This window comes from Falco cherrug, chromosome 4, assembly GCF_023634085.1.
Source record: "Falco cherrug isolate bFalChe1 chromosome 4, bFalChe1.pri, whole genome shotgun sequence".
Lineage (NCBI taxonomy): Eukaryota > Metazoa > Chordata > Aves > Falconiformes > Falconidae > Falco > Falco cherrug.
In genome coordinates, this window is record NC_073700.1 from 28,806,555 (window position 1) to 28,831,955 (window position 25,401).

A 25,401-nucleotide genomic window follows, 5' to 3' on the forward strand; every position below is an offset into this window, starting at 1 on the left:
CCGGAGATGGGAAACTGTGCCTGGAGCCCAGGCAGAAAGAGCCCAGTCATCCAAGACTGACCCAACAAATCTTCCCAGAGAGACCTTGGTCGCCCTTGGCCTCCACAAGGATCTATTTCCTACAGGCATGCCTCCTCCGGGGACCTCAGGGGACATCGCACCACGGCCAAGCGACAGTTTAACTGTCTTTAACGGTACGTCATGGCCGAAGGAAAGCAGAGCGAGGGTGTGGGATGCTATTTAAGGAGAGGGTAATGGCCCAGTGGACACAGAGCCCCTGGATTTTCCTCTTGGCTTTTGCACCTGGCTGCCGCAGAGGCTTGTGTGCTGAGATGACCTGGAGAAATTATTCATCATCGTTTCTCAGGCTGGTCACAGGGCAACCGGTGACCGATAGTTTCCATCCACCAGTGATGGTCAGTTGGGTCCCATCGGCTCCATTCCTTCCCCCATAAGGGAGTTTTTCACTCATTTAAAAAAAAAAAAAATCACTGCCCGCTGCTCACTCCAATCACCCAAGATAGGAGCGGGGCTAAGCACGATTTAAGAGCGCAGCCTGTTTAATTTATCAAAGGGGGAGACTGAGAGGTGACTTGATTACAGCATTTGTCACGGGGAGAAGGCACTGGTATGAAGAGGTAACTTAATCTACCAGTGAAAGGCATAATAACTACCTCTTCCTGGAAGCTGAAGCTAGACAAATGAGTCTTGGAAATCGGGAGCGATCTTTTAATGATGATTAGCTATTAGAACCAGCCTGTGCTTCGTGATGCCTTTATATCTGGACCAGATGCTTTTCTGGAAGCTTTTCTCTTGCTGACGAGAGAAGAGCAGGAGTTTATTGGGGAAGGTAATGGCCTGTTACAGGCAGGTAGGAGGTGAGATGGGAAAAACCTCCCTGCTCTCCTCCAAAACATGGGCTGGATGTCAGAAAGGAAAATTCCAGGGAGGGCGTGGGGGATGCTCTTGCAGGGCCCTGCCAGCATTTCTCCTGGGGACAAGCACCGGCCTGTGCAGCAGCTTCCCAAAGTGCTTGTGCCTCTGCTCTCAGGGTTTGCTTTGCCATGCGGCAGTGACTTCTCAGGCAGCAGTTTGCACTACAAAGCCCGTTGCTTCATTTGTGGAAGCATTTAATGATTCAGGAGCCGGCAGCTCCCTGGGGATGGTTTCCACGGCCTCCAGAATTCCTCCTTCAGTGGCTGCTTTGCAGCAGAAATCCCCGGGGAGCTGAGCTGACGCTGGCACCCAGGGAAATGTGCTGCCAGGAGGTTCAGTCCTTGCTTTAGTTCCACTCCGACCATCCTCATCTTCGGGGGTCAGAGCTAAACTAATGGCTGCGGTGGTGGCCGGGGGCGGTGGGGATGGGAAGGCAGAGGCTGCCTCTGCGGGGGAAGGACCTTGCTTACCGCGTGCAGGCGTGACCGGGGTGCTTTCAGCAGGGATGCTAGGCCATGGCTGAGGTTGGGGCTGATTCTGAGCTGGCAACCTCCACTGCTAATCCTCAAGATGTCTTTAAATGCTAAAACCCTCTCTGAACTCAGCATCACACCGGCCATCACTGGCTGCCCTCCTGCCTGCTTCCCTTTGGCTTCAGGAGACCAGCGTGTCCCTCTGTGCCCTTGCAGAGGGTTATCCCCACCCCAAAAGCAGGGTGTCTTTTCATCAGCTCAGATGGGTTTGGCTCAAACACACCACCACCACCGAAATTTGGGTGGACCATTCCCTCTGGAGCAGGCAAAGAGCAGGCAGAGGGGCTGTAAGCTCTGGATTCCCACCAGGACAAAGCCGGCGTGGGCACGCATGCTGTGCTGCCCGTCCCGGCTGTGTGCCCCGGGGCAGGGCTTGCAGTGCCTCACTGGCCAAACGTGGTGCCAGGCCGGTAGGGCACTGCGTTGGTCTGACTCCTGAACGGGTGCGGGTCGGTGCCAGGCAGAAAACATCCAAACCAAATCCCCGACGTTTCCTAATGAATCCTCCCCAGCTGTGCTAAGGCGAGGCACCACATCTCAGAGGGGTGGAGGCAGGAACTCTGCTCCAGCCCCACTGCAGATGCTGCTCCTCCATCCAGCCTGGATGCATCCTCTCTCCTGGCTGCTTCGAGAAGCTCAGACCCTACAAACCCCTCTGAATTTGTCCCCTTGGCCACCTGAATTGCCCCAGTGCCATTCCGGGTGGCCGGGAGCAGCTCAGGCACCGCAGGGTGATACCCAGGGATGCTCAATTGTCTCCGGGGGTAACCATAGTAACGAAGCAGCATCTCTACTCTCCTGCTGGCAATTTGCTTTTTCATCCTGCATTAAGGTGGACCCTCTCTGATTCCTTTCTCCCCCCCACCTGCCCTGAGTGGCAACGTGAAAAGCTCTCCCACTGAGGTGCCAGCTCTCTGGCTCCTCGTGCCACATCCCAGCCCATCCCACGCCCAGTTTCATGCCGCTGTATAACGGGATACTGCCAGGGAACCAGCCCCCAGCACCCTGCAGGAGACTGGGAAGGCAGCAGCTAGAGTTTCTCCTTAACACAGATTTGTAAGTGTGAGTGGGACAAAATTAGGGGTTTCCTTACACTTGTTGTTAAAAGGTCACTGTTAAGGTTAAAAACCTTAAATACTTTTTTTTTTTTTAATTGTAAGATGCCTCTATTAGTACTAACATGCTGGCTTATTAATATGGATTGAATTTTTCAGCGCTGAATGTAATTATCACCCGTTAAGTACTTTGTTCACCTTTCACATTTCTCCCAGCTCGGGGAAGGCAAACACATGAGTCAGCGTCCCTTTTTCTGTCAGTTTTAGGCAGTTTTGGTGACAAGCCGTCATGAATCAGCACAACACTGCAAAGTTCAGGTCGCAAATGCTCGCCACGATGCTGCTCCTGGAGAAAACCAGTGATTTAAAGGAGGCGAAGGAAACCCCCATCCTGACCCTGGGCTTTGGGGAAAAACCTCAGGTGAACAAATTTAGAGTCAAACTGGTGGCGCTGCTTTAAGGGAAGAGGCACAGAAGGGTTTCCAGTGGGATATCAGGATGGAGAGGGAAGAGGAGACATGTCTGAACTGGCAGACCAACACCCCTTCCCCAGCCAGTGGATGCTTTGCCACCTCTTCCCCTGCAGCTGGCACATTTATTCTGGCAATACCTCATTAGTGTGTAATTAAGCCTTCCACTCTTTGCCAGCACCACCTGATGACCCCAAGCATCTTGCCTGTCCCCCAGGCTGGGGTGTTTCTCGCTGTCCCCTTCCAGGCTCCGGGCTGACCGGCTGCAGCACCCACGCAGGGTGTGGGCAGGTGTGCCGGGCACCCAGGAATGGCATTGGCAGGGGGTAACCCCAAAAGCCTGTTATGTGGGGGCTGGCATCCCCGCCTAGTGGGCTTGCTGTCCGTTTGGGTTCGTGGCTGACTCAGCCCCAGATGGCTGCTGCAAGTGCTTATATAACAGCATGTTTTGGTGGGGGCCGGGGACGCGGTGCGCGGCGAGGAGGTGGGCGCGGGGGCGAGGGAGGGAACAGAGCTAAAGATAAGCCTGGCAGCTCTGACAGTGCTTTGCCAGGCCCCGCAGGAGCTGGCAGGGGAAAGGCTGCCAGGGATCGGGCACCCAGCTCGCAGCCACCGCAGCCGCAGGGCTTGCCGTGGTGTGTGGCCACAGAGAAACAGCTTCGCGTCCCGCTGCTGGCAGCTGCATCCTCCCACCAGTACCCATCGGGTACCACCGGCACTCAGCCACAGCTCGCCCTTTCCAGGTTCACCTTCCTGCAGCCTCTGCGCTGCCTCTCACAGATAGCCCCCAAACCACCCCAGCTCCCTAAAACACTTCGCCCCCGCCAGCCCCCCCCGTGTTTCATGACCTGGGTGCAGCCGGAAAGCGAGTTTGCCTGGCTGCAGGACTGAACCGGGCAGCACAGAGCCTCCCCACATCCTTCACCCCCATCGCTCCCTCCCTCCCGCACCCTCTGCTTTGCTGGTGACTGCCAACCAGTGTGGCAATTGGAACAGAAAACCGATGTTATTTCTCTTAAAGGGATGTTTTGGTTGACCTTTGACCTCTGTAGAAGTCTTCCTCTTTTGCTCAGTTTATGAATTCAATGTAAACACAAAGATGACCCTTGTTTTATGGGAGTTTTATTTTAATGCTCTGGAGATTTGCTAAATAAAACTGATTCTAATATGAAGGATGTGCTGGGTGTGATGGCTTTTCTCAGGTGGGGCAACTGGGGGGGTTGGGCCAGGTAATTAATAACTTGAGACCCTGCTCCATGCCTGGGTGGGTGCTGCACGTCCCTCAGCACCACAGTTATCCATGAACCCCCAGGATGGCTTTTATTTGGCTGGAGCTGCCCTCCCGAGGAGCCTGCCCCAACCCAAGGGGGCTGAACCTGGATTTCATCCCCAAGCCCCTTCTGTGCCTTGCATCAGGCCAAGCACGCGGGTACGGGGGCAACCCCAAGGAGCCTCGGAGGCTGCTGGCAAGCCCTGGAGCAAGGCAGGTCCCTGCGCCCCTGAAGGTTCCTGGATGGCAGAGGAACCCTGCTGCAGGAGGGATGGAGAAGGTCACCGGCCATGGCCCGGCCAGCAAGACCTTCTCCGCCGAGCTCTCCATACGGCATCGCCGTAGTGATGCTGGCTGTGGGGGCGATGGCAAGAACAGGCAGTCGGTGCCGGCAGGAGGAGCGCTGCGGGCTGCTAACAGCACTCAGATGGTAGGGGGAAGTCCGCAGCTCCTGATAATTAGGAGAAAGACTAAATAAATCCCTTTGAAAAAGACAATGTTGGGGGCGGGGAGGTGGGGGGAAGAAGCTCGGGCCTGGGCTCCTGCCAGCGATGGATTTGCAGAGTGCTGCCGCCCACGCTGGCTGGGAGCAGAGAGGGGTATCGTCCCTGCAAGGTCGGGGTGGCGAGGCGGCGGTGGCAGCGGTGACAGTCAGCACAAGGAGGGCTAACAGTGGCCATGGTGGTGGCAGCAGTGTCGGGTGGTTGCCAGCCCAGCGGTGGGTGTCTGGGTGCCCCCTCCCATACAGGTCTCTGCAAGTGCCCCCCCCCCCCCCCCGCCTCAGGTCTCCATCCCACATCCCTTGGCACAGAGAGGACTGGGATTTATGGGGAGCGTGAATCTGGGGATTACGCTGCCAGAGTCTGACCAGCCAAAAATTGTTAAAAATCAGAATATCCGTAGCTGAAATCCAGCTTAAAAGTCAAACCAATCATCCAAACCATCTGCCTCGCCATTGAAGATAATACTACTTTTATTGTTTCCATAAGCTGCTAAGCAGCTTTTCGGCAAGAAAAAGCCTCTCTGCTGGGACATCGGCTGTGGTGGGACGGCACGGTGGCCTGCCCGGCAGCAGCCAGGCTCTGCTGGCACCGGGAAGCAGGGCACGATGCAGTAACACGGAGGGTGCGGTGCAGGGACTGGTGCTGGGTTTATTGCATTGCTGCATGCTACAGCGGGGATAACCGCTCGTGGCCACCTGCCATTGCCTCCCCTGGGAAACCTGCTGATGGAGAAGGGGCTGCAGTACCAGACCTCCTCCAAGACATCCCAAAACTTTTCTGGAGGCTCTGGCAGCCACGGGTGATGTGTGACAGTCTGTAACAGGAGCTGCCCTTGCTGCTGCCCACCTGACCTTCTCCCAGAGGTATTATTAGCAGCCAGCCTGAGCCACGAGCTTTCCATCTGCAAGCCCTCCCCGGCTGTGGGCCAGGGAGAGGAGCTGTGCATGATACTCCCCATTTCCCCATGGACACGCACCACGCTGAAGGCTTCGAGCCACTCTCTGCTCACCGATACCTGGAAGATGTTGGTGTCCAGCAGAGAGACCAGCCTGTCCTGCCTCTTCTAGACCCTCCCTGTACCGTCTCCCTGAAGCAGCTGCCATGCAGTTCACCCTCTCCCAAACCACCATCCCACTCCCAGGACCTCACTCTAGCAGCTTCCAATGTGATAGAAGCTGATGTCTCTATTCCCATCTCTGGCTTCTCCAGGTGACAAAAGCATCACCCGTCATGCCCCTGACTGATCTTTCCTGACATATAAATATCCCCTTGGCCCACGGATTTCAAAGCAGGACAGGTAAGGGTATGACAAAGGCTAAGACATGTTATTTGCCCGAGCCTGAGAAAGCAGGACACGTGCTCGGGTTGGAGATGTGTCTGGGGTGAAAATTCACTCTTGCCTGTGAATTTGTATCAATGCGGTACGAGCACAAGCACTTGTTAATGAAATTGTCCCGGAGTCACTTACATAAGACATTCGTGCTGGCATCTGGGTGCTCCTCCTGGCTTTGCTCAGGATGAGTTTGCTTGGAGAGATTATTATCCAATGGGAAGACACACCTGAACCAAAACTGAGTTGTCCTCGTATGGAAATAAAGAAGGAGAAAGAGCTGTTAGATCAGCAACCAGCAAGATAACAGGAAACCGTGCTTTTAAAGATCACCCAGCTTTTACTTTGTCTTATTTCAAGTGCCTGGCAGCGAGTTGGCCCTGCTTTTCCCCTGGGAGTGGCGGAGTCCGGCGTGGGGTTTGGTCCCTCCACCGCAGAGCCCCAGCTCCCAGAGCCCTGTGGTTTGCAGAGGCACCACTGCCACCTGGAAAGCGGCTTGGCAGCTGGCACAGACCATTTCACTCCAGCTCAGCAGAACAACGCAGGGACCATGGTATCCCCTGGCTGCCCCGTGTCCCTGGCAAGGCTGCCTCTGATTTTGTTCCTCCTCTTGAGGATGTTCCTGGCTGCTCGGCTCCTCTGCAGCACCTGACCGTGGCTCAGTACTGGCTCTAGGGATGATCCTATCCCTCCCTGCTGTGAAGTATCTGCCCCAGGGCTCACCTGGGGGACCTGGCTTGCAGCCATCAAAGCCACATCATGGACTTTTAATTAGGGAGAGCTGCAATTAGTGGAACATGAGCAGAGTGAGAGGAGAAGCCCTGGCCTGTCAGCCTTGGCTGCTTCACACTGTTAGGCTACAAGGTCTCTGATGCTTTCCCTAATTAGCCCAGAAAGATGCGCTGCCTCGACCATGACCGTCTAGCAACTGGGGTGTGTGTCGGACCCCTGGTACAATTCCTACCTGGATGCACCTCACATGCAACTCAGCCAGCTCCTGTGGGCTAAATGTCCACAGAATTTCACCCAGCAGAGCAGCCTGGTAATCTTCCCTGCAGGAAGACTGATGGGCTGATATCCACAATTTTGCGTCTGTGTGCGTGTTTGTGTCCCTCCTCCACACAGCGATGTAAGGGTTACGCCGAGTGTGCAGAAAAGGATGGTACTTTGTGCCTGCACCCCTTCCACTGGGTGCTTCCAGTCCTGTGGATGAACACAAGCTCTTGGATCTCAACATCAGAGATATCCAAACACCGTGATCCAGGGAATCGCAGCTGGGAGGCACCAGCAGGGTCAGTGCCTTGGAGCTGTGTTAGACTCAACGCAACTGTTGCCAGAGGGGTCCATAGATTTCCATATGCCACAAGCCATAAAGCGTACCCTGGAGACCCAGCATCAACATAAATCATCTGTTGTACACATGACAACAAGCCACAGAAACCACAGGGAGCAGCAGGCGAGGCCGGGATTGTCACCGTGTCCCTGCTGCACATGAGAACTCAGTCATGAGTTCCTGACGTGGGAGCGGGTACCGCTGCCTCCTGCTCAGTGAGGACAGTGCTGGGCTGGCAGAGGGAGCTGCTCCCACACTGTCCATCCTCATCCTCCTGCTGCAAGAGGGATTTACTGCTCTGAGCAGCATAGAGCAGGTCCTTGACCGACAGTGCTGTGCCTGGGCTGCACATCCCACCGGTGCCATTTCCGAGATGCTGGCAAGCATCCCCTCAAGAGGAAAGAAGCTCAGCCAAGCCTGAAATGACCTGCTGGGGCAGGGTAGGCTCCTTCCACTCTCACATCATGTGCTGGGATTTATATAAAAGGGGATTCTTTGCAGGATGGCCTGACCCACAGAGGGTGACGTTCACAGTGTGCTGCTCACAGACCTCAGCTTGAATAGTCGTGGGCTCAGGGTGAGCCCCAGCCTCTGCCACAAAGCACTGGGCTCCCTTTGAGGTCAGCCTGCACCCGTGCATCGAGTCACAGGACAGGGCTCTGGGCCACTCATGCACATCAAGTGATGCTACACATGCCTTTAGCACTGCCTGGACCCCCAACTGTGGGCACAGCACCCTGGTCCCTCTCCTCTGCCCACAACTGAAAAATTAAGGTCTCGTTCCTCATGTCCCCATGGTGCCACTCGCTGAACAAACCCCCGGCCCTCCTCATACCCCGTCTTCCCAGACCCCGGTGCAGCTCTGACCCCACTCCAGTGCAGAAGCCTGTGAGCTTTCTCCAGCCATGGCTGCTCCTGTGCACACTCCAATCTTTGATTAACTCCAGGCTGCTCTCTCTTCACAGCCCCCTGGGAAATAAAAGCCTCCAGTGATGCAGATTGTTTCCAGCTGATGGAGAAAGCAGGGGGTGAACCTGCCAGCAGTGGCCACAGTTGCCTCTGAGAAGGGGCTGGGGATGGAGCCAGGATGGTTTCCTCTGCGCAAGGTGTCCCTGTGTCCATAGATGCTGGCATGTGTCCCTGAACCCCTGCAGGTATCTTCACATCGCTTCTGGAGACCTAAGCCCAAGCTGTACTGCTGGGGCATGTTTTGACTTAGAGCATTGCAGATGCCGCAGCCTGAGGTTGGCTCCTTGCTGGAGCTGCTTCACTGAGTCCTTTTGGAAGAAGATATTTGGGGGTCAGGGGGAAGTAGGCTCCAAAACTCCCTGGTCAGGACCATGACCAGGCTGGGACTGGTTCACCCTACAGACGGCTCTGATCCAGGCTTTGAACACATCGCAATCCAGCACTGGTGTGACCTGGATTATGGGATGATGTATAGCAAAGGTTGGGAGGTTCAGCTCTGCATGGCTTGGATGCTAGCCCGGTCTGCACAGCACAGCTGACCACCGCACACTGGGAATGTACCGTATGCCCATGGCACCGAGAGAGAGCAAAGGGGAAATACCCAAGCCCAGCATCCCCCAGCCTAAGCAGGACCATAAACCCAGCTTGTGCTCCAGGCCCCTGCATCGTGGTACATTCTGGAGCCACTGAGAAGCTCAGATTTGATGTGTCCCAGGGACCCCCAGGACTTATTGTTGTGGCCAAGACTGCTGAGATTTGGCTACCTTGCCAAACTAGCCATCTCAAAGGTTACCTCAGCCATATCAGCCAGGCTGACTGCTCTTCTGGGACACCATGGGGGCACTGGGAATGAACTGGGTTCTCGGCCACTGTTCAAGCAGTATGGAAACCATATAGAAAGGAGGCAAGCTCAGAGCTGGAGACATAGCACTGGTCCTTGGGAAAGGACTCTGCCACAGTCTTTTGTGTGTTTCCTTGGTCACCTCCCTTAAAGCGCATGGCTCGATTCCATCAGAAACTAATTTCCAGGTCCTAATACCAGTGCCAAAGCACAGTCGCTGGTTTTGATTCCCCAGACTGCACTGCAAAGCTATAAGCCAGGTCAAATGGGAGCACCAGTGGTCCCCGCACTGTGAGAGAGCATCCCTTCTCCCGGGAGCTGGTCACCAGCGTGGGCTGAGCCAAGAGCAGAGGATCCAGCAACACAAACGCAGCCACTCCGCCTGCCGAGCCCCGCTCCATCATCCCTGTCTGCTCGTTACTCCCACAGACGTGCACACACAGCGGCAGGACAGGCCATGCCAAGTGCTCCTCGGGCACCATCACCTGATCTCCGCAACCCGCTCCAAGCCCGGACAAAAATAAATCCGGGAGTGCTGCAGCGGAGCCGCTCTGGCAAGGCGGGCCAGGCTGAGCCCGTTGTTCCAGTGATAATGCTTGTTCCAGTGACTGATCGGGGAGAAATGCAGATATTCCCCTCGAACCTCTCCAGTCTCCTGCTGCAGAGAAACTGTGGCTCAGCGTCCGGGAGCGGGTAGAAGCATTTGGTGCTGAGCAGAAAAGGACATGGTTTTTCCCCACCATGTGAATCTTCTTGTTGATAAAAGGTTCCTTCCTTGTGGGCGAGGCTAAAGTTTCCACAGGCAATATTTTTTCCTTGGAAGTTTTTATTTGCTTAAGTGGAAGGGCAAAAAATCTCTCACCTCATATGCTGAAAGTCTGAAGCTCTGTCCCGTCCCCCCCGGTTCTGGCAGGGCACATCACCCCTGCTGTGCAGCATCCTTTTACTACACAAAATTGGCACCTCCTTGCAGTTACCAAGGTGTTTCCAACCATGTAAAGAAATACCCATGGAAAAGCATGCTGAGGCCCTCCAAACTCATTTCAGTTGTGACCTAAGTCGGTGTTTGGTCACAAGGGTACGAAGTCGCAGTAGCTGTGGCTTTGGCAGGACAGAGCCAGAGCTGTGTGGTGACCGAGGGGACACCACAGAGTCCCATTGCAATGAGGGCTGGGGGAGGACCAGCAATTTAGGGTCATCTCACCCATGACACATCTGACACAAGCCAGCCCTGCAGGGGGGGATACACCAGTACCTGCTCGGCTTTCACATTGCCTTGAGGGGCTGTAAAGTTGCCCTCAGATCCTTGATTTCTCCTGTGATGCAGAAATACTGCAAAGACTCTGCTCCAGAGGATCTTCACCAGCAGCCTGGCTGAACGCAGGACATGCCCCAACCCTACACAAAAAGCCCCATGAAGGCTTTGCTGCAGGAGCCTCCTACCAGCAGAATGGAGATGTGGGCATCAGCCGCACCTCCTCATGCTCCAGGTTGCCAAGTGGCTTCCAGGGCCCCTGCTCTGAGCAGGAGACATCAGTCCCTCACATGCACAGTCCATCCAAACAGCCCAGCGTGCTCACAGCCTGGCACGGGGATAAAACAGGAAAAAAAGCCAGATCTGAGCAGGAACCTAAGAGAGAAGGCTGCAGCAATATGGTCCTGGAGAAAGCAAGAGCACAACCCCTTGGCTTCCCTTCCCTGCTGCTGCCATTGCTTTCCAGCCTGCCCCAAGCTCTCGGCTTTGCAAAGAGCTCCTGGTGTTTGCTGGGCCACAGCCCCATCTGCATCACATGAGCAACAGCCCAAACTCTGGTGCATCCACCAAAAAGCCTCCTGCCTCCCAGCAGCGTGCCAGGGAAATCACAAGGCACCAGGGTAAGCAGCTCTCCTTGTCCCAGCACAGTCCTGGGACAAAAACTCTGCCTGCCTCCATCGTGCTGGCATGTTGTCCCTCTCCTCCAAGCCTGACTTCACTCACCCCCTCTCCCCAGGCCATACCTGGTTCTTCTTCTGAAGGCGTCATGACTTCACTGTCTATTTTTATCCAGCCCACTGCTAAGTAAAAGCAGAGTTGACACTGGCTTTTGTAAAAAAAAAAAAAAAAGAAAAAAAAAAAAGAAAAGAAAAAGCATTTTTCTTATTGTGTGGGAAAAGATCCATGGGTTGGGTTTTCTTTTTCTTCCCCCTTAACTTGGAGATCTCCCAAAGCAAACAAGTGCTGTTAACTGGAAAATAGGATGATTCACCAGTCCCCTGGGCAGATGGTACCCGGGTCCTCTATTCTCCAGCTCCTGGCAAGGGAAAATGCCCCATATAAAACTTAAAATAAATAGATGATCCTGTATCCAACACGGGATCTGTTTTGCAAAGCCAGTGTGTCTTCAGTGACCTCCTGCATGTGCCCAGACCACTCGGTTCATTCCATCTTGGTGTCCTGCACCAGAGGGGCCATTTGGGATGTGCAGGGGCACGGGAAGTTTCCAAAGGCTGCAGCCTGCCCGTGGTTGCTGGACGCCGAGCAGTGTGCTGGGCTACATCCGTGAGCAAAGGGATGGAGCAGCCTTGAGCCACCCCAGGAGCTGCAGCAGAGCTGTTGCTGCATGACAAGGTGTCTCCTCCTCCATGGAGCATCTGCTACGCAATGCCCTTGCTCTGGGGTGGTGATAAGATGCTGACATACAGAGAAGCTGGCCAGGAGATCCCTGTGGGTGAACACACAGCAGCACCAGAGAAACGAAGCAACATTTATCTTCCCTGCAGCCTCTGACATGTGCCACAGGGAGATCATTTTCTTCACGGTGCAACTCAAATCCCATCTGGATAGTGCAGGAATCTGCCATCCTTTCCAGAGACAGAGAAGGCCTGTTTTCAACTGCCCCCAAATCCTCCCTCCCATGGGCAATGGGACCACTCAAGCTCATTCATCCTCATTAAGTTCCCCTTACAGACACCCAAGCTCTGGCCCTGCAAGGTGGCCTCATCTCAGGGGCATCCAAGCCAGCGATGCAGCAAAGCGGAGGATCCTGAGGGGTGCTGGGGCATCACAACCCCTGAAGCACATCTCACAGGGGAAGTGCTGTCCATCACCAGTGTCTGGTGAAGGAGCTGTGACGATGATGGTGCTGGAGAAGACTGGGATGAAAACAGGAACTGGGTGGGTCTTGGGGTGACCCGGGAGTGAACTGTTCCCTGTTGAGGTGCTGGTTCCTGGCCATCAGGAGCAGGACTGCGTTCAGGGTCTGCCTTCTCCTGCCTGGGACATTACAACAGCAGAGGAGCCCAAAGCACAGGCTGAGAGGCCGAATTCCCAGCACTTTAATATTCCCCCTTGGAAGCTTTTTGGCTGCTGGCGGCCTGGGTTATTTCTGGCTGTGCTCAGCAGGAGTATTTTTCTCTTGCTTCGTAGCAGGGCAGGGATGAACAAAGAGCTCAGCTCTCTGCCTCTTTGGCGGGGACAGTCCCGCTGCCCTGGCAGCACCGACATGAGCTGTGCGCTCGCTCCCTGCTCTCCAGGCCAGAGAGGAGCTCCCCAGAGCTCACGAACTGCTCCCCGCATGAGCCACAAACACATGAAATTGTCTTCCTTCCTCTCACCTGTAAATCAGACCTTTTCAGCTCAAGGTCCTCGCAACAGGTCCTGTCCCACTCCCTGGTCTTTCTCCTGCATCGCTGTGGGAGGCAGATCAGAGACGCTGGGTTGCAGGAATGCTTCAGCTCCTAGGAGGGCTCTTGGGATAGAAAGAACAAGGTTTCTTAAGCCAAAGATAAGCCTCAAAATAAGTGACAGCCAATTGCAGTCTCACCTCCTTGCCCACATTGCCACAGCTGCTCTGGGCATTTTTATCAGCTTTGCCCTCCTCCTGTTGCCTTTGTATTTTATTCAGATGCACCCACTCATCCCCTTCACGCCTTGGGGTGGGCAGCAACCTGCTGCCTCCATACCCAGTCCTCCACCTCTGCCCAACGACGAGGCTGTGACAGCCGCAGGTCACCTCTGGGCATGCCTGGAGAGGGATTAGGAGGAACAATCCTATTTTTCATGCCAAATATCTTGAATAAATTGTGTCTTGAATAAATTGTGCTGCTACAGGTTTAGAAAGAGGAATACAGCCAGCACCCAGGAGTTCTGGTTTGGCTGCGATGTGGGCACCCTGGTGGCAGGAGGTGTTAGGGTGTGGGGCTGAGGAACGGGTTTAGGGCTACGATTGCTCCTCTGAATGCCCCCCCTGCTCCCAGCGAGGGGGCTGGGAAGTGCTGCCTCTGCAGAAGGCTCTGATTTTGCACAGAGATGTCCAACAGAGCCAGGCTTGGCCTGGAAGGGTTAAACCCACCCAATCCACCCAGCAGACTGGTCCCATTCCCTCCCCAGCGCCCAGCGGTGTGGTGCTCAGCTGCAGCAGCAGGAAGGGGGTTGTAGCCCCTGCTCTCCACCACCCCCCCAGCTGCCCTGCCTGCTCCTCCTGGCCAGCTGAACAAGCACCCAGCGCAGGGGATCGTGTGCTTCGTGGTCCTGGGGGCAGAGTGGTGGTGGGAAAGGCACTGGGTGAGGGAGGCGGGGGCGAGAGATGCAGTAGTGACCTTAGCCCTGGCATCTGGAGCAGGGTGGGTGGCTGGAGACAAGGTGGGTGGTCTCTAGTCCACATCACACCACTGGAAAGGGCAGAGATGTCCACTCTGAGCCTCCCTGCGTGGGGAGCTGGCAGAAACACAAGCATCCCAGGGCTGGGATTTGGGACTGCCAGGATTCCCTCTGGCCACAAACTTTTCCTGGCCTGGCTGCAGCTCAGAGCACAGTGATCTGGCACCCCAGATCCCAAACTACCCCACAGCTCACCGCAAATTCAGCCACAGGGACGCCTCGCTTGGATCTAGTCCCCAGCTGAACCACAGCAACCTGGTAGACACCAGTTAACACCTTTCCAGAGGGCTCAAGGCAGCTGGAGGACCCCTTTGGTCATACCCCATCCAGGGCACGGTGGCAGTTCCCACGGACAGTGGGGACAGGGAGCCTCTGCGATGGTGGATGCTGGGGTGGGAAGGCTGCATCTCCTGTGCAGCGGGGTCAGTATGGCATCAGGCAGCCCCAGGCACCCACACACAGCTGTGATCCCCCATGGGAGCTGCTCCCTTGGCCTTTCCTCTCCCAGACCTGGCTCAGAGGGAAGGGGAGGACAGAAAAGCCCATTTTAGCCCAAGCTCCCAGTGCAGACACACCTGGAAGAGAACATAGCTGCCACAGGCTTCTCACAGGCCAGGATCTTCTCCCTATAATAGCCCTGCAAGTCTAAAATGGGGTCCAGCACCAAGTGGTGCCAGGAGACATGGGCACTGTCCTCATGTCCCCACTCTACCACACCTCCTGCCTCTGCCATCAGCTGCTGCTTTCCATGGAAATTTGCTGGTTTTCCCCTGATAACAGATCCTGCCCAGTGCTGGAACTGGAGTTCCCCTGCAGCACTCCAGCCTCCCACCATCAATTTATCTCCCAGACTTAATGTCACAAGTGCATCATGGAAAATACTATTGATCCAGCAAGGTGGTGACTTAATTTGAGGGCTCTAACGAGGCAGTGATTTAACCTTATTACACAAAGGTAAGTAGAGCTGTTGGGTGCCCTGTTGTCCAGCTCCTCATGTGGGAAGGTGCTTCCAAGGAGACAGAGTTAGGGAAGGGCTGGGGTGGTTGTGTCCAGAGCTGAGTCAGCACCTCGTTGTGCTGGAGGGCCCAGGCTTTTGATTGTGCTCAAAGTCACAGGGGACTTCTGATACAGCATGACCCTCTGCGCTGCATCTCCCAGCATTGCTCTCTCTAGTGCTTCCCTCCATCTCCTGGCTTCTTCCCCTCCACACACCTCTAGGAAGCCTCGTAGCATCCAGTTAATGTACTGTTACAAAACAGCACGTCCTGGCTTCACAAAAAGGTAGAAAACCCAGCAGAGAGCACCCATAAGGAGACTTCCAGCCCGCCACCAACTCACTTTACATCCCTGATGAAGTCCTTTAACTCGATTTCCCTGTTAATGTATCACACTAACAAGATCATCCCTTAACTCAGATGTTTATTTGCCCTCTCTTCCTTCAGGCCATACAGCCTAGCTGCTTGGACACCTCCTTCAGGTCTCCAGAGAATTTGGAACACGGCCAGGACAGAACCGGCCCTCCCCAGAACTAAAGCCCTGCTGTGGGATGGAGCCAAGAGCCCCAGCTGTGCCCAAAAGCAGCCAGGAGGGCAATGGGGCAGCTGAGCACCAGCTGAGATGCTCCTCACTTGTGAGCAGCCAGGCAGCAGAGAGTACAACGAGGGAAGCTCCAGCTTTTACTGACCCACGGGCTGGGGAACACATTCTCTGTGGCCTGGGACAGCTCACACTCACACCAGCAGCTCGGTTCTACAAATCATCAGGGTGATGGCTTTATTTCTGACTCCTCTCCTTGCTGACAGCAGTGATTTTTCCAACCACCCTGACCACAAGCTTGCAATATCAGTTTCTACCACTCTGAGCCCAACAGAGCCCTGATCTTTCCTGGACTCCTGAGACACCACCACCATCCTCTGCTCCCTCCAGAAGCATTTCCTCTCCTCAGCTGGAAGCAGGTGCAGGCTCCTGATAACTCTTCTTTCTGTCCACAAAGGAAACAGGGCGTGAGAACCATCCTGTACACACACAGGGCAACAGCCCTGCTCCCACTGAACTCAGACTTGCAGATGATTCTCCCCTGCTCTCTGCCAGGCCTGGGAAAGTAAGGCTGTGGATAGAAAACAAACGTTTCAATCTCCCTAAGCCAACGATCCCATCGATGTCTCAGCACAACCTAACAACAAGGATCTCCTCCTCCTTGCAGCTGGTGGAGGCAGGACACAAGCACACGTTGGTATGACTGTCCCTGCCTCCAGCACCGTTGCTGCCAGCTAGAAGAGGGTCTCGGCACATGGAGACCAGGCTATTGCACCCACCGGTCATGGCAGGTGCTGGTATCTCTAGAGCATTGCAGAGCTATATTGTCCTATGAGTTCTTGCTGTAACCAACCTCAGCACCATGTGAAGGTACTGTCTTAATGGTCTTAGGAGCAGGTGGCTGGAAACAACATCCTGAGGTTCATACACTTTTCCCAGCTGTGAGAGAGCATCTTCCTGGCTCTCCTGCTCCAGGAGATCTGGGCAGTGAATATGGATCCCCATAGAGAAGTGAGGCATACAGCTGGCAGCCAGGTGTGAGGCAAAATATCCCATCCAAAAACAAAACAAAAAACTCAATACCACATCAGAAAAACTCCTGGAAATGGGGAAAGGATCAGAGAGTGAAGGGAAGGAGGAAAAAACCTCTCCGCCTTTTAGTCCTTCAGACAGGCATCACGTATAATGGACCTAGATATCCTACAAAACCTGGGCAACTTCATCCCTTCTCACATGTGCATGCTGGAAAAGTGGACCACCAAGGAGAGGCCAGGGAGAGACTTCCCCCTCCGCTCTCTCCTCCCACCCATCACCAGCTGTGGCCGGCAAGGACAAGGAGCGGGGTCAGCGGGCTTTCTCTAAAGCATGGACTGAGAGACACCGTGCTCTCACCTGGTTAACCACCAAACCAAATCCCCTTGTCTCTGCACATTCACTGCACAGTCACTGCTTCAGAGGCACGTTCTCCCAAACACCCTCCCCTCACCGCCTCCTGCGTGCAGAGACTCGTACGTCACTGCCTGTGGAGGAGAACCGGTGGGCTGGGGACCGAACTTTGGTCTGCGTGGGAAGCTCCCCGCACGCAGCAGTAAGGGCGAAGTTTAACAAGGATGTTCAACAGGATCCAACAGTTTAAGAAACCTCGAGATCTCTCCCATGATGACTGGATGCTTTAATGCAGCAACCACTCGTTAGCAGCATAGGAATGCCAAAAGGAAAGCTGGGGTGATGTGGGGAGGGGTAGAGAGACTGGAAGAGGATAAAGAGATTGGAAAACTGCTGACCCCTGTCCTTTCTCACTCTTTGACATGCAAATCACATTTCCCTTTCAAGGAGCAATGAAAAACCTCTTGGCAGGGCTTGGAGAGACTAGGCTAAATCAGATCCATGGAGTAACTGCCCCCTGCAGCCAGGCTGAAATTGTACCCTACAACGTATCACATACTCCTGCCTACGTCCCCAGCAACCCCCATTTTAAAACCCAGACAGCACTGGGATTTCTTTGTAACCATAGGAATTGCAAATAGGTTGCTGGGAGAGAGAGATGCCAAGGGAGAAAGGTTAAACAGACATTGCACTCTGAGGGGGAGAAACGAAGGATCCAATTCAGCTTTGCAGTTTCTAAAACAGCCTCATTAGATCCTGAGTGAAGTGTGCACAAGCAGTTTTGGCAAGGAGAAACAAAAGACTTGAGAGAAGTGAGAGAAAGGATGAATGAACAAAAGACAGGAAAGCTGCACACATTTTCAGTCCCTGAAGTTCACTTGTCTCTCTTTTAATGCCCAAGCACTTTTCTTCATGAGGTACCTTTGGGAAAGGTAGGAAATGGGGGATGAGAGATTACTACTACCGGTTTTCTCACTAGATCCTATTAAATAAAAAGATGGGAGTAAGGAGAAATTCCCAAGGCGAGAAAAAGATTCCATCATTTATTGACGGGCCCCTGGGAGGCTGAAGCGGAGATGTTGAGCTGAATTCAATTACAGACCCGGTCAGAATCAGGCAGGAAGATGTGGCTTCTTTCACTGTGTCAATTAAAGAGGTGACTGGGAACGATAGACTTCTCTGCACAGCCTCTGACCCATGAGTCAAAACATGCTTCCATCCGGCACTGCCTGATGGCTCTGTGGCTCCCACTGGGAACATATGGGCTCATGGACAGTGCAGGGATGCCAGAAGGCATCTTTGCAGGCTGGGCACTCAACAAAACCAAGCCTTGTGTCCTCTGCAGAAATTACTGTTCTCTGCAGGAAGGTGGCATCATTAACAGTAATTAATTTGCAGCCACTGTCCTCTTCCTTTGTGTTACCTGAGCAGAACCGATTGCACCGCCTAGCTGCATTACCGAGCTTAGTGCAGCCGAACATCCGCAGCTTCCTCACGGAATCTGGGTACATAGTTTCTCACGTCCCTGTTGAGCATTTCCCTTAGGGAGCTAGGGGATAGCTGGGCCACACTCCCCTATGGCCCTGTGAAAAGAGACAAGGTGGAGAAGCTTTCAAAAGGTACCTTTCAAAAGTGTAGCATCACATCACACACACACACACCCCCCTTCCTGGCTGATGGAAGCAGGTACAGCTTCACTCAGGGTGCTAAACTGCTTGTTTCAGGAACTGAAAAGGGAAGGGTGCAAGAGCAAAAAGCAGATGCCAGGAAATACCACATCCTTCCCCCCTTTACTGCCCTCCACCTTAGGCTAGGTTTGGGTATCCCCAGTTTTCAGTATTCCATCATTTCCCTTGCAAGACTGTCATACAGCTCAAGAGCTCCTAGACACGGAGAGCTGTCCTGGCTAATCCACTTACCTTCTCTTTTTCTCCTGTGCTTCGATCTTCTCCCTATGGATCACCTTTAGCATTAGAACAGGCATTGATACAAGATAACAAAGCAGCAGCAATCTGCACCTCAAACAAGGCAAAACCAAAGCAGACAGATGCACCCAGAAACGGGCTGAGAGAATTTGCTAGTTGATGTCTTAAATGCAAAGCAGTGGATAGGGGAAATAAACAGAAGAAACCATGGAAAAGGGAAAAAAGGCAGCAAGGAAATCCCAGGCTCAGCCAGGCAGGGCTCTGAGGGCACAGCCCAGAGAAGAGATGGGGCCAGAGACATCTGTGCTGAGCACTGGCAAAGCAGGGCAGAGCTGTGAGCATGGCTGTGTCCCCTGCTCCTGATTCCTGCTGGGTTCAGGTGAACAGGAGTGTCCCCTTTCTTTGTAGGACCAGAGCACTTCAAAGGAACCTCCATTCCATCGCCACTTTCTCCCCTGCCTGGGATAACCTGCAAGTCCTCCCATTTTCAGCTAGCTGCTCTCATCAAAGGAATAACAATGTTAGGTCCCAACAGACACCATTTTACACTTTAAAAAGGATCTCTCTTTCTCCAGATTTCCCTTCAAGGGCTGAAAACACCCGTTCTTCTACTAGTTCCTGCTACTTTCCTTCTCCTTTGAAAACATTTATTCTATTGAACAGTCTCTATTACAACACATACACCTTATTTTTTGCCATCCTGGATCCACTGCACCTGACCAGGTTCACAGGATACCACGGGTTGTTTCAAAGCCTTCTGGGCATCCTCACATGCTCCCTCCAACAAAAAGCAAGAAAATTCATGCCAGAAAGGTCTGATTCCCCTCTGCCAGGAAAGCCCAGAATGCAGGACTCCCAGCAATGAGAAGGATATGAGCTGACTCCAAGCTCTCTGTGGACGAGTTGGAACCAGGAGCATCATAGTTAGCAAGGACAGAGAGGTCTAATGCAAGCACTTATTTTTTTATATATATATATATCTATATATATCTATATATATATATCGCTCCTGAGTGCTCCTTTCTTGTTGGTGTTAAAGTGGCATTGCTAGCACCTGGGGAAGAAGATCCTCAAGAGATGGGCTAATTGATGGATTATTCATGGCCAGTTAATGGATAACTGCTAATTAATGGAAGAGGCTGAGCAGAGTGGTGTGTTGTTGGAAGAACTCTGGGGCCTTAGGAGGGAGAAAGAAGCCAAGAACAAAGGATCTGTGCAGTGTCAGGCAGGGCCTGGAACGGGAGGAATTTCTATTTCTCATGTTCTTGGCTTATTTACAAAGATTCCCAAAACTCCTGTAATGAGCGGATGAGCAGGATGAGCAATGCTTCATTCCCGGCCCCAGAGCACAGTCCCACCAGCCAAGGGAGAGGTTTGTTACTGTCAACAAAACCCAGCAGTGTGTAGGAAAAGGAGCTTTTCTGCTGCAGCTCCAAACATTGCCTCCAGCTCTACTTTTGCAGTGACTCAAGCCAGACTCTCAGCTTGGGGGAGGCTGTTGGTGCAGGGACCATAACTCAAGGTCTGTGAATTCCTCCAGCCCCCACCACTGGTGAAGTGGAAAGGACAGGCTGTGGTTGTAAGTCAGAGCTCTGGGAAAGAGCAGGGAAGGAAAATGCCACGCTCCTTCTACCTGGAAGCTTAGTGGGCTCATGTCTGAATTGCTTTTCCATCTAATAGAGCATCTCCATGCTTCAGGACACTTCCAGCATCTCTCCCCTTATTTCCCTGCCTTTCTCAGCTTCTCTGAGACTCAGAGGGTATCAAGGTGTCCTGGAGGTGAAAGAGAAGGCAGCCCCCACTTGAGATGGTAAGAAATGCTCTCCTGCCCCAGTCAACAGGCTCATTCCTGAGAAGCAGCTCCCGAGCCAGGCAGACATCATGTGTCCAGGAGAGCTGTCAGCAGGAATGAAAGGAGGGGAGAGAAGGAACAGGCACGTGCTGTACCCGCCAGAACTGACTAAACCCTGAGGCTTTGTTTGCTTGGTCTCTCCAGCACTCATAAAAGTCAAATGAGCTTCTTAGCTGAGAGTCTGTGGGGGAATGGGGAGGGCTGGGACAAGTGGAGCAGCATGGGCCATCCATCACCTCCTGCATCTCCCTATCTGGGGGGCCCAAGGGAGCCGTTTCAAGTCCTTTAGTCTTACAGAAATATCTTGGTCTGGAGCTCCTTCTTCTGCAAGTTTCATCTTCTAGGAGCAACTCAGTAAGGCCATAAAAAAGGTGGTCAAAACCTAGATGTCCTAAGGGGCTGTGGAGAGTACTGAACCTCTGAAGGGCTCAGTTTGAAGCTGAGCAGTGTCTAAGGACCAACAGAGAGAGGAAGGCTCACTGACGCCTTCATCTCACCCTTCCCTCCCCACAGGACCAAAGGGCTGCCCAAGACGAGGAACATTTCGGAGTGACGAGGCAGAAAGCACCAACACTCCCAAACCCATTCCTCCAGCCTGGAAACTGCCATGGCAGCAGCTGAAGCAGCTGTTTCCCCTGTCAGGAGGAAGGGAAGAGTGAGGAGCGCTTAGCAGGGAGTGTAAAGGGAAATCCTACTTTACAAGGGCCCAGTCAGTCCTGCTTGTACCAAATGACAGACCTGACAGCAGCATTTAGTGACAAAATACAAACAGTGTCTGGCAGGTACAAAACAACAGCAGGGACTCAGCAACCTCTGCCCCAGCGGGTATTTGGATGCTGAGAGACAGTTCCCAGGTAACACGTGGGGCTTTTTATTTGAAAACTGTTCCTTTTATTATTATCTTTCCTCCCACTGCAAAAGGCAAAGAGAAAAGAGACAGGGAAAGGGAGAGCTGTTTGACAAGCTGAAAACTTTTATGGGGAAAAAAAAATGAGTAAGTGGGGAAAAAAATTAATAAGGGGCGGGGGGGAAGAATAAAAGTGCAAGTTACTTTGTAAAGAAGGAAAAACAAAGTCAAAAGGCTCAGGGCTGAGTCAGTGTGTTGCAGGGTTCGTGAGGGAGACTCTGTCTTCTGGAAATCAGTAATCCAAAGGGCTCTGCATGTGTGCGCGAAGTTATTGACTGACTGCATTACATCCACTTATCCCCCATTAAGCAGCAGGCTTCAGTTTGATCCCAAACAGCAAGGAATTAGAGTAACTCTACCCTGCATTTCTAGAAAGGTTTCCATTTCCAAGGAGTCCAAAGTGCTTCAGCAGCCCCCTGGGGAATGCAGGACTGATGTCCAGATGCTTCTGGAGTAGAGGCTGGCAGTGGGACAGGCTGCTGTGTGCAGTGGTGATGGGAAGGGAACCCCTGTACTTCTGTAAAAAGCTATAGGATCTCTATTATGCAAGCAGAGTAGAAAAGAGTTGGCTTCCAAGGACACAGAATATAATTAGCCTACCTCGGAACAAGTAGCAATTCCTCCCCTGCTAAGCTTCTCTCAGTTCAGCTTCAAACAAATCATCTCTCCTCTCTGCTCTGCTGCCTGTGTCTCTGCACACAAGAGCCAGACAGCTCTTAAAGTCTGGAAGGGACGAGCGGCTGTAGGTCTCCATATAGCTACAGAAAATTTTCAGTGGTAAAGCTTAGAAAGTTTTTGTTCCCTTCTGCCCCCACTTCAGTTTTCCACCCCCTCAGCTGTACTGATGCAACTGCTTGTGGATCTGTGGGGAAATCAGACCACAGAAATGATCTTTTTTTTTTTTTTTTTTAAATCCTTCTTTGTTTTTTTAAGGCACATTCAGTTGCATCACTTCGGCAGAACAGGTTCCTTGCAGCTCCAGTCTCAGAGCAGCTCAAAGTTTGGTGGAAAGGTGGGAAGAAGCTCCCAGGGATGAGAAGAAAAGCAAAGGGTCCTCAGGGTCCCACCACCAGCTCCCGCTACCCCGAGGTGCTCTGCTACGGAGCCACCGTGATGCGTTACCCCGGTGGCCCCTGCAGCTCTGCCAAGCCAGCTCCATCCAGATGTCCCTGCAGCTGCACAGAGGGACACTTACACTCTCTTGTTCCAAAGATACTTTGCTTTGTGTCTCTGGCTTCACTGCCATGCCCCAGCCGACTTCCAGGGCAGCAAAGCCTCTTTGTAATGGATGCCACTGCAACTGCTGCTTCTCATGCAGCTAAACAAGAACTGGGCAGCTTTAAAGGAAACTGCAGCTCCCTCCAGGGGAAACTGAGTCAACCGATGGTGCAGGGTTTCAGGTCATCCCAGACCTCTAGGGCAGAACTGGGGAAAGACCTTGAAGGAACAGCTGCAATCAGAGCATTTAACTCCCGCTGTGACTGCAGCCATGGAGGTCCCAGCACCTGCATACTTTATACCTTAGCTGCCTCCTCTCACAGTAGAGCTGGGAGGCTTCACTTCTGCCACAACACACAGCAGTGGTCCTTGACTACATTGCCTCTGTCCTGCACTGTTCTCCAAATCCTCCAGACGGGAGCTGGGGATGACTGTGTTTGTTGCCTTGAAAATAGCTGGTGTCCCAATGCGAACTAGTCAAATGGGGAGCTGTCAAAATTCCCTCACACCCCTCTGCACCCTCCAGACAGTGCATCGGAGAGGCACCTTGTTTACACGCTTGACACTGGGTATGACTTAACCAGCTTTGACAGGGGTGATCCTATTTATAGGAGGAACTCCTAATGCCTCTCATTCAATGTCATGTTTGGGAAAAGAAATGACCCCTGAGTTTCTACCATCAGTAATGGAAATTTCAGCTGCTGACCTGGCCAGGATGGGCAGCATTGAGCCAGTTTCCTCAAGGTCACCCAGAAGTTCATGTCACAGTCCAACTTCCCCTCTTTGAATGTCCTTCCCACCTTGGTTTGGCACTCCTGATCCATTCCAAGTCTGGACTCCTTGCATTATGTAGCCTCCCAGAAATTCAACCCCGTCTCAGCTCATTGCATAAGGATGGGCATGTGAGGAGCTGAAGGAGAGGTGCTACTGTCATCGATTACCACTCAGGAGTTGCACAGATGCTTCGCTAAACACCTTTGAACACAGGTCAAACAGAGGAGTATCCAACCAACTACCTTTATTCCTCCATACACACCAAACACTTCAGCAGAGATCTGCAAACGAGTCTTTTTTTTTGCTTGTTTTTCCTGTGGATTTTTCTAGCATCTTGAAGGATGGCTGGCCACCCAGCTGGCCACCAGTGCTAGCCCTTTCAAAGGTCTATGGTCAACTCCTGCCTCCCAGGACAGTATCCAGAACTCACCGAAGGTGCATTGCTCTGTGATGAGCCTTGCTAGTGCCAGGAGACAGCACGTGTGCAAGGTATCTTGAGCTCCAGGCGGCTAGGATGAGTCAGAGCCAGTCGCCTTTTTCCCTGCGGTGCAATTGTACCAGGCCTTGACAGCATCAGCTGGCTTTTATCACTGCTCCACATCAGAGCTGTCAGTCCTGAAGACAATGGAAGGTGTGTGGAGGGGGAGGAATTGAGCATCTCTGCGCTCCATTGGCTTCCCAGAATGATGCCAAAGTGGCGAGCAAAGAGTTTCTGATTAGCAGCCTGCTGCTGCAAGAGGATTAGTGAGGACATCAGTGACTGTGGCAGCGCTGAAATTAAAAAGCAGTAGGCTTAGCAGTATTTCTTGAGTTTCTGCAGCTACTGTTTTGTGGGGAAGAGCTTGACTGATGGTGATGAGAACTCTGGAGGGTATGTAGCCACTGGAAGGCTCACCCATGCTCATGGCCTCATGGATGGAGAGCACCTGTCTTCAGATCTACTGGCTTCAATGGGGTCTGCAAAGGATCCAAGTCACTCCCTCAGTGAAAATTCATCTTCCCCTGCACGTAACTTCTCAAACTCACGTGTTGCTGTGGCAGTGACAACAAAAGAGAAGGAAAAGAGCCTTGAAAAGCAAGGTCCAGGGGCATTTAGTGAACAAAGAGAAAACCTCAAGTGAACAAAAAGATCAAATCTTGCCAGTGGAGTTCTCTGCCAAGGAGGGGGATGTTTGTGCCTCCTTCAGGCCTATCACGGAGTCTCCCCTCCCTCAGGCTTGCTGGGAAGATCACCCACATGGATTCTCAAACCCCCCCTCGTGTGCGTTGTCCCGTGCCTCTCCCTCGCACTCGGGGGTAGCTTCCTGTGAACGCCCACGGAGTGATTTGTTCTCTCCCTGCACATCCCTGACGAGATGCCGATGGAAAAGCTGACAGCAGCTAGGCAGCTGGTGGGCAACGCCTGGGGTCTATTTGCCCCTCAGCTCTGCCTTGTTTCAGCGCTCCTCAGCAGACCTGCACCTGCCTGTTGTCCCCATCTTGCTCTTATGCACTGATGTCCCTCCAGCACAGAAATCAGCTTTTTATACTTTATTTGTAAAGCACAAAACAGAAGGACTTTGATGCCATCTAGATACTATGTTTTTCTCCTAAAACCAGAGGCAGGGAAAGTGCTGTTATGTTGACTGTTTTCCAGATACAAAAGTTAGGTGCAAGGCAGGGTAAGTGACTTGATAAAGGTCTCAGGAAATCTGTGAGCGCTATTAGAACAGTGTCTGTTTTTCCTGAATCTCAAACCAATACCTGAAGCATGAGTCCATCCTTCCCACCAGAAAGGACTCAGAACAAGTCTGTTTCCCTAAAGTGCTGAGGAATTATGTAAATAAATTGGCTTGGTCTGTGCAGGGCTAGGTATAATGGGTTTCTAAATTAAACCCTTCTAAATGGAAATGGTAAGACAGGTGTGAGAGAAGATACCTACAGG

General features: G+C 52.9%; 1 long non-coding RNA gene across 1 annotated transcript in view; it reads right to left on the reverse strand.

Annotated features, from left to right (window-relative positions):
• Positions 1 to 472: 472 nt before the first annotated feature.
• Positions 473 to 25,401, reverse strand: part of LOC114014932 (uncharacterized) — a 54,878-nt gene continuing 29,949 nt past the window's right edge. The window contains exons 8-10 of the long non-coding RNA XR_008731996.1: positions 23,908 to 24,509; positions 6,236 to 12,968; positions 473 to 4,715 (exon numbers count right to left, since the gene is read on the reverse strand). This is a non-coding gene — a long non-coding RNA (uncharacterized LOC114014932). The remainder of the gene's footprint in view (positions 4,716 to 6,235; positions 12,969 to 23,907; positions 24,510 to 25,401) is intronic.